Source organism: Micropterus dolomieu, linkage group LG10 (assembly GCF_021292245.1).
Source record: "Micropterus dolomieu isolate WLL.071019.BEF.003 ecotype Adirondacks linkage group LG10, ASM2129224v1, whole genome shotgun sequence".
In the NCBI taxonomy this organism is placed as follows: Eukaryota; Metazoa; Chordata; class Actinopteri; order Centrarchiformes; family Centrarchidae; genus Micropterus; species Micropterus dolomieu.
This window is the reverse complement of record NC_060159.1, coordinates 27,350,547-27,360,230: the sequence shown is the minus strand read 5'-3', so window position 1 is coordinate 27,360,230 and position 9,684 is coordinate 27,350,547.

Genomic DNA, 9,684 nt, shown 5'->3' with positions numbered 1-9,684 from the left:
CACTGGGGGAAGCCCTTTAGCATCATTGTTTAAAGCTAAAAGCAGGTTTACAGGCACATTTACCAGGACACCGGTGTTGGTTTGTATGAAACAATAAGTCAACATTGATTGTTTTTAGTTAAGAACATAAGAAACGTTATTTTAACCCAAACCATGATCTTTCCCTAAACCTAACCAGGTAGTTTTGTGGCCTTAAATCTAACCACATTGAGACACAACGTTAACCACTAATTTCACAGCCCTGCCCTGGGATGAGAACGGGTTGTTACAGCAACAAGCCTTAAACCTTAAACACTTTAATATAACTTGAAGCTCAAACTGAACATCGTTTTTTAAAAGTGTAACATTATCCAACAGTAATTAAAACCTTTTAAAATTAGAGGGGATGCAGCAGAGTATATTGCATCATTTGGGGTTGATCAGTTTAATTTAGCCCATCACACCTCCAGAAGATGAGCGGTCTAATAAATGAGAAGCTCTTATTCCTCTGCACAAACGTAAACCCTGTTAACTACTCATCCAATCAGTGCCCAACATGGAAACAGGGATGTATTAGTCATCTGTGGATAGAGGTCTGGGACACGGTTCTGGGCCCAGGGCCAAGGGGACCAATGTGCAATTAACACATTCAAGACTTTCATTAGCAAGGATCAAAGGATCAGAAGCTCAGTTCTCCTCCTAGGAATAAAACTGACCCGTGTGAATGTTTGAATTTTATCTTTCGCTGCTTCGGTCCCGGAGTCAAACTGAGTTTCTGCACACACGGAGGAAACGTCACTGACAAACTGAAAACGTTCCGATGCTGCTTAAGTAAAGATTATTTGCTTTTCAATTTTTAAATAGTGAATGAAAACTTTGAATCGGTTAAACCAACACATTCTCACTCCCGACTCGTCACATATTGACACTTGGTCAAGCCCCTTTGGCGTCGCTTTTTAAAGTCCTGGGTACCTCTTTAGCGTCACGTTTAGGGCTCCGCGGTCAAGTTAGTAACGCTTAGCAACAACAAATATGCAACGTCCGAATTTCAAAATAAAACGCTAGCGTCTCGAAACATCCCCATTTTGAAATGGGTCGTTATTAAAGTTGCAAAATGTTGCAATTTGGTTGGGTTTAGGCTACAAAAACTACTTGGTTAGGGTTACGAAAGGATCATGGTTTGGGTTAAAGTAACTACGTAGGCCAGTTAACATGTAAGTTAACTTCCGTAACTTAAACAAAAGTAGTTAATGTTGACTTTTAGTTTGACACAGGACACGAACCCTAGTCTCCAGGTTCAAAGTCGGGGTTCTCCAACCACCTCCTTACTCAGTCTGTTAAACCTGCCTTTACTGTCACAAACCAACACTCCCGCGCTTCCCCCACTGCGTTGAACTACGACGCTATAGGGATCCCCAGTGCGTTCCAAGTTGACGCCGATGGGTCTCGACCATGCGTCCATATGTGACGAGTCGGGGAGTGAGAACGGGTTGGTAAAACACAGACAAGAGGAAGTGAAGGACAAAAACACAATGAAAAAGTAAATGTTTAAACTAGTTAATGATAGAAAAGAAACCCGTGGCTTTCAGCTGGAAGAATGTTACGTGATGAAACTGCATTGTGTTGAATTATATCTTGTGTGTTAAGGTGTTGTACTATGTGGGTTATGGTTTAATAATATTGTCTGAATTAAGTTTTCTCTGTATTATTTGTGTATTTTTGATGCTTTTCTAAATGTGTTGCCTCCACAATGATGCTTATTGTAATGTGCCCTTAATAAAGTACAATCACAGCTTTCCAGCTTTGCATACGTGTATGTGAGAGAGAGAGATTAACAGACACGTGGCTATAATCAATATTTTTATATTACTCACATGATTAATTGTATGTGAAAGGTATCATTTGTGATAATGAACCTACATTCAATGAGAGAGCATTTGGACAGAAACCATTCGGAGGCATGCATATGTATTTTGCTACTAATAAGACAATAGGTGAGTTCATTTATTGTAATGTCTGAGATGGATGAGACTGTCAATGAAAGTGGAAAAGGCAGTAAGTGACAAATTAATTCTTTTCAGAGTATTTTGTTAAGGAATGTCAGCCCACTAATGCACATTGGACAGCTATTGATGAGAAGTTGGATGAGACACGACAGATGGATTCTACTTAATGGAAACTATTCACAGGGAGGTTTGTAGTTTAAATGTGTAGATGTTGTATTTCACAAGAACTCACAGTTGTCCTGGTGTCTTAAACCTGTTACTGCGGTCAGGTAAAACCAACGGCTTGAAAAAAAATATGACACAAACCTGACCCGACAGGTGAGCAGAGCGTGGGACGCTTCTCAGGTCTCCAGGAAATCGACATGCCAACAGGGCGTTAGTTTCTTTCAAAGGAGACCTGACGTGAAAATGCAGCAGTGCTAATGGGAGCTTTTGTAGACAAGAAAAAAAAGGATATATATATAAAAATATGTACGGTAGTCAACGTCTAGAGAGAACAAATTTTTTAACACATTTGAATTGTCCCCTGAATTACACACATGATATTTGTCAGTTCAAGATAATTTAAGTCAAGAAAGTCGCAGTTTGTTGAAAAAAAAAGTAATTTAGTTTTGTGTAAAAGCGCTCTGTGAACTACAATCTCTCATCTCGCACACTACACGTTACTAACATATCAGTGCTGTAATGCTAAGCTAATGTCCATTGCTACTAAGTAACTTCTCTATGTTTCTTGCAGAAATGCACCTCCAGAGGTGGAAAGTATGAAGTACAAATACTTTGTTACTGTACTTAAGTATTTTTTTTTCAGTATCTGTACCTTACTTGAGTATTTCTTTGGTGTTGCAACTTTTTACTTTCACTTTGTTACATTTCAAAGGCAAACATCGACTTTCTACTACGTTACATTGCTATTAATCGCCTGTGCAGCGCACCTTAGTAGAGCAGCACTGAAAAACAAATGTAAACTGATAAAGCCGACTCGCCGCAAATCTACTTCAGCCAGCTGATGCATCTCTGGAAGCAGGGGAGTCACATTGACTCTGCTGGACAGACTGCACATATCTCAGTAAATAATAAGCGTCACATATTTAGCCAAGTAATTTTATAAATAGTGTTTTATATTTGAAAATGTATTGAAGGAAACCCGGAGGAGCCAGTTTGAATGGGCCTGATGCAGCTGATAACATTAATATATAGAAAATATCTATAATCTACAGGGCTGTGCTGGAGACTGTCAGTAGAGTAGATGCTGGATCATCAGCCAGTACAGGAACAGACAGCTGATCCACATCCAGCCTCAGCCAGTACCAGCCAGAAATGTACAGTCAGCATCAGATAGAAGCTGCTCCACCAAATGACCCAGCAGATCGGCCCTTTTTCTAGAGGAGGTTTTTATTCAGGAGGATTGTAGTGAGAGCTTTGTGGCGTCAGGTGTGACTATGCTGCAGCCAGTTTGTGACTTGTGCACCTCCAACGACTCCTTTTATCACGTCATCTACACATGGAGGCTCTTTGACGTTAGCTTCAGCAAAGTTAGTTTCTGTAACTTTAGCTTCAGTCATTGAGAGAAACAAATAGGCGACTTTTGGGTTTGTGGTCTTTGTAACTACATATTTTCACAGTCTTGTACATCAATAGTTTTGTGACAAACTCTGACTTGCAAAATTATATTTAGGGCACAAAAATCTAAAAATGTGCCGTCTCTCGCCGTTGAGAAGATATACTTCGGATCACGTTTACACGCTTATAGCAAGAGTGAAACTAATTATTTGGCCTGTGTATAGGTCTATTCGTGAAAATAGAAGTGGATCCATTCCTTTTGCATTTGGGAGGGACAACTGAAAACATGGCTGAAAAGTGGACGGCTAATCAGCTTGAGACGGCTTGCTTGGTTACCAGCTTGAAATGGCGTGGGAAAGTTCAGGTCAGGTAATTACACACAGGTGACAGGAATAAGGACATCAACAGGACGGACACAGACATACAAGAAGTAACCCAACAAAACCCCTACACCACAACAATCATATCAATATTTTTCCCCTAAATCCACCAACTCTAGCTACGGCGTGGTTGCTGGAGCTAATCTCAGCCATTATAGTGGATGCTCGGGAGTCCACCAGATGCGGCCGCAGGGCATCCCAGAAGCGGCGAATAGGTAGCAGGTCTGCTTTTGCCACGTCAAGCAACACAGAGCAGATCAAACCAGGCAGGAAGTCAGACACAGAACGGCATAGAGAATCGAGTCAATTTTCAAAATAAGTCCCTGACGAGACTCACGATCGTAAAACAACAATAAACATTAAATAATTTAACTACATAGCCGACTTAATCATAGTAGAAGCACAAAATGCAAACACTCATTACCAAATCTGCAAAATCAGGCAGAACGCTCCGATTCATAAAATGCTCCTTGTGAGAAATGCAGCCTAAATTTGACGGAACGAAACGGGGTCACAGAAAGCTGTGAAGAAGGTAGTAGAAGCACAAAAGGGACAAATTAATAACAAGTCAATAACGTGGGGCAGGCGGCACGCTCTGCTGCTGAGACGCTTCTGAGACGCTTCCAGTGGACTTTGACGCCGGGCTGAGGACGCATCAAAACCGTGGCGCAGGCCTAATGTGCTGGAGTCAGTGGATTCCTGGTGTTGGTCTTGTAGGCGGTGTGCGTGGCTTTAAAACTAATTACAATGATCTTCTCTACTCAACAAACAAATACAGAATGCATTTTAATTATTTACAGACAGAATACGTCAGTAATTCAGCGTATAACTGCACTTTAAAAAAAACATACAGGATGCAGAGAGCTCCTAAGTAGCCTTCACTAATTACCCCCTGCACTAATACACCACAGGAAAAACCATGTTGCAGCATAAACATTTACCCAGCACTAATCAACATTATCGATCCTCTGTGTAATACACGAGGGACTGTAGACAGAGTGAGTGGGGAAGTGGCACTCTTTGATAATGGGGTTTCAGTTAAAACCCTTCATGGTCTGTTTCTGATCAATACAGCCTATTTAAACTGTCTGCGATATATTTATCACTGAGATAAAAAACAACAACAACCACCTTATGTTAAACGCATCATGATCAGCACTTCTCTAGAGCTGAGACAACATGGCGGTTTGGGGGGAGCCAACAGGGGCCAGTGGCCCCTGTAACACAGACCTCGGACCCCCCTAATGCCCCCCTCTGAACGAAAAGTCTACAATAATCATAGTAATATATCTTCCTTGCGACGATGCGGCGCTAATGCGAAAGACGGAAACTAGACGGATCCTTTAGGACGTTACACCCTATGTCCGGTGCCAAGGTACTTATCCCTGATGGAAAGTGTTCTCCCTGCTGCGGGAGTACGTTTGCATTCAACGGTGAAGGCGGACTCCACGAAAGTAAATGAAAAATATAACGTGGATTGTTTCATCTGTTATTTTGTCCTTGTAATCCACGTTTCCGCTGCATGGATTGCCTTTGGATATTGCTGTAAATTGTTCTGAGTCCCCTACTTAAAGGGTAAATTATTATCATAACAATTTAATAATGCATTGCATTTAAACAGCACTTTTTATACACAAAAAGTGATAACAGCTGCCTACTGGTCTGATCAGCCTGGACATGCAGTCTGCCAAAATATGTATCCCTCCTTTTTAATGCACGGATGATGACCTACTATCAAGTATCTTGATTTGTGTACACTTCACATTAGGACTAATAACAGGGGTGAATATGGAGACGTTTGTTGTTTCCTAGCAAAAGTTATATACTAAATACAAAGTGGGATCCAGTTAATACTTTTCATTAAGCCTTAAAAAGAAGTGTTGCATCAAAGAATGTACTGTAACTTGAGCTAAAGTTAACAGGATTTATTTTGTATAAATTTCATTCAATAAAACTATAATTGAATTACTGAGAATCCTGTTTCTGAAACAAATAACTGCAATTTACTGAAACATACTAAAACATTTAATCATACACTAAGCAAGACATTTGGAAAGAACTGCCACTGGGCATACAGTGTATTTATATGCAAATACATGAGAAATAAAGTGTTTGTCAGCACAATGTCTGAGGGAGTTTGTGATTTGTGGTAATATGGAGACAAGCCAATCAGCACTTAATGAGAAGCACATACTATTTTATTGATTAGTACACACATCGACCAGTGACCTTGCTACTGAAAGTGATTTTTGGTCTGTCATTTAGAGAAAGGTCACTGATTTAAGTCATTATTAAATGTATCTGTTTGACATGGAAATATGTGCATGACCATTTTCAGATAGGATGAGATAGACTTTATTGATCCCACACTGGGGAAATTGACACAAATTACAGCAGCTCCAGATCCGACACAACATTAAATAAACATAGAATAGAAAAATAAAAAGATGTGCAGAGAACTGTCAGCAAACAATTGCTCATTTACACATCCATCAGACACTGAGCAACATAACCATCCTGGTGGAGGGGCGTTTGTGTCCACCTGATTAATTTAAGTCCAATGTTTACTCTCCTCTAAGCTCCGTTTATTGATCTCCCCCAACTCCTGTCTCTTTAGCTGCTAGAGTTTTCACCTTCTTCGCCTGCTTCTGCTGCAGGTTTGACCCGTGATGACTATAGGTGTGTTTTGACTTCATGCGACGCATGCTGGACTTAAAATACGGCATGCTGGCTAGAAACTTTCGCCGGCGCTGCAAAACATCACCATGTCACATGACGTTTAAACCTCACGGAAGCAAGGTGGCTGCAGGCGCAGGTAGAATGTGTCCAACTTGACGGCGCCGTTTTCGTACCCCGCCCGCACCTTAAAAGAGGCCTACAAGCTGGAACCGCTATCGGCATCTACTCCGAGACAATCTCAAGGACAATCATGTGTCTGTATTTAAGGAATCCTTTTATTTATTACTGCAATGTGGCTCTAACGTTGGGGAAAAGTAGGTGTCTATCAGACACACTCAGGCAGAGACCCTATATTAACATGAGGCATAGTTCAGACAATGAAAATACTTCAGTGACAGCAGTAAAGAATATTTCAGCAGATTATGAGCATGATAAAGCACAGCTGGGTGAGTTAAAGTGATGTGGCCTGAACCAGGGTTGTCTCCCGCCTGACAACCATCCTGTCACTTTGTTAAAAATGTCCTGACAGATTGAATCTGGGCTTCTAAACAGGAGAAAACCAACATGATGAAGTCTGGCCTACTGTCAGCTGTCGGGTCTAGATGTTGGTGAAGCCGACCTCTGCTCGTCACATAAACCTGCATCAGCGTTCACGTCCACTTCTGTTCATGGTTCATAGAGTGTCAGAACTGATTTTAATAATAAATCTAAAACATTGATCCTAACAAAAAGATATTACAGTAACATGTGGTTTGAGTTCTCAAGTTGAGTCTGAGATATCTGTCACAACTAAAACAATGAAAGGGTCATACTGTAACATACACAGACGCATTGTGATCAAACAAATACTATTCGACCCCGCAGTGTCCTGCTCCACGGCTGAGGATCAGCAGTGTCCACTGTACAGAGATGTGAGAATCAGGTGTTCAAGAAGATCAAGATTTTCATTAAAACCAAAGACTTCCTTTGATTAAACCTTCCTTCTCTTTGGCTCATTCGGTTGGGCAGATGCGAGATGTGCACAAAGAGTGAAGTGAAACACATTGGTGGGAAAATTGGGGGTGGGGGGTGGGCATATGAAGCAATCTGGAATGTGACTGCACGGGCTTTCATCTATTGTACCAAAGTGATGTCAACGGGAGGCAAACCATTTCCTGCTTCAGATTTAGAGCGATAAGACCCGCCTGTGACTATTGCTCAGATGAGGCATTTAAGAATCACTGGGTCGAAGATGATGTTCATTACCTACCGGTGGAAAACCTTATTGATCTGTCCACAAGCCTTTATGAAGCAGAATGGGACTCGAATCACCTGCCCAGCTACGCTGCGCTCAGCCCTACGCCAGATGATTACTCTATTTCTGTCAGTCCATGTCTGTCTTTCTTTCTTCCACCCCTTACAGCTTAGAGCACACATTTGTCTTCTCTGGATTTGTTTGTCTGGATCGTTTGAATTTTTTGTCTTTAGCATCTCAACCTTAGTGTTTAAATCAAATATATTAGCCTCAGAGAGTGAGAGGAGATATCAGCAGCAATCTACTACAGTCTGTTCACACATGACAGTATTATGAAATAAATGATATCAATGACGACGCCTATACGAAGGAGTGTCACGTTTCGTAACAGGTAAAAAGGGATAGTACCCAAATGCAAACTCACAGCTCAGTTATAAGGAATTTATTTTAATCTAAAACAAGGTGAACCAACTTACACAGATGGTGAAGCAAGCAGACAACAAACAAAACAGTATAGCAATCCAAAACTCAACACCAAACATATCCACAGAAACAGGCAGGAAGGGAATCAAGTCCAAATATTCCAAAATCCTCAAAGTCCATATGAAAAGCCAAACTATATCCACAGTAATCCAGTAAAGGTAGGGAACCAGGCATAGACACTCGACTGTCAACAAAGACAAAACAACAATAAACAATTGGGAGACAAAGACTTATCTACACTAGGTGGCAGGATGATTAAACACAGGTGAAAGGAATAGAGTCAATCCGCCAGGGATACACAGGCAGGAAGTAAAGTCCAGACAAGACTCAAAAGGAAGACAATTTCAAAATAAAACAGGAAACAAAAGCCGAACACAAACCAAAACCATGACAAGGAGGTGACAACCTCTCCTTAAATGTTGATTGATTTTAGAAGGTCCAAAATGGCTCAGACACCAGTTCACAATATGAAGCCTATCCTTTGAGATGTCTTGAAGTGTCCACAAAACCCTGGTCAGTTTTTACCAGACAACCATGAGACATACAGGTGTGGTTTGGCAACCTGACTGAACAAGACCACAAACAACTGACATGGATAGTAAAATCAGCTTCAGGACATGCACACCACCCGCTGCAGAAGGAAGGCATTAAGTATCATGGAGAACACCAGCTACCCAGCGCATTGTCTGTTCTCACTCCTTACCTCAGGAAAACGCTGACAGAGCATCAGACCAACAGCCTTTCTACCCCCCGGCAGTCAGAATGACAAAGAGTAGGCACTTTGCATACCTCGCAGTGACGTTATGTATTTATTTATATATAGTTTTAAGGTGTAAGAGAGCCGGGGCACAAGTGTATATAACAATGAGCTTTAACTCAAACCTACTGGTGTGGTTTCCCAATATATTCTTAAAGCAGAACCAGCACCCAGACAAAATGCATGAAATTTAAAATGTAAAGCTGTTTGTTTTATTTGTTTGGTTTTTAGTTTTAGGTTCTCTTTATTTTCTGCTGAGATTTACACAATGCACCCAACAGTGCAAATTTAGTTGCAATTCAAGTATGAGTGTTAGTTTCTGTTTGAGCACTTAGGCTCAGTGTATGAATGTGTGAATATGATGTAGTGAAAAATATGGAGCATTTTACATTTACATTGAAAAATAATCAGTATGAAAAATATTAAATAGTATCATCTGTATAAAGATGTATATGACAATCAGGAGAGAAATATACAGAAACAAATGGTGAAAAGCCCAGAATTCATCCCTACTGGACCCCCCTCTGCAAGAACTGAAGCTAAACAGAATAAGTATGTTTTGCGAGTTAATATCAATGCTCCTCTATTTTGTGGTGCAATTTCAAT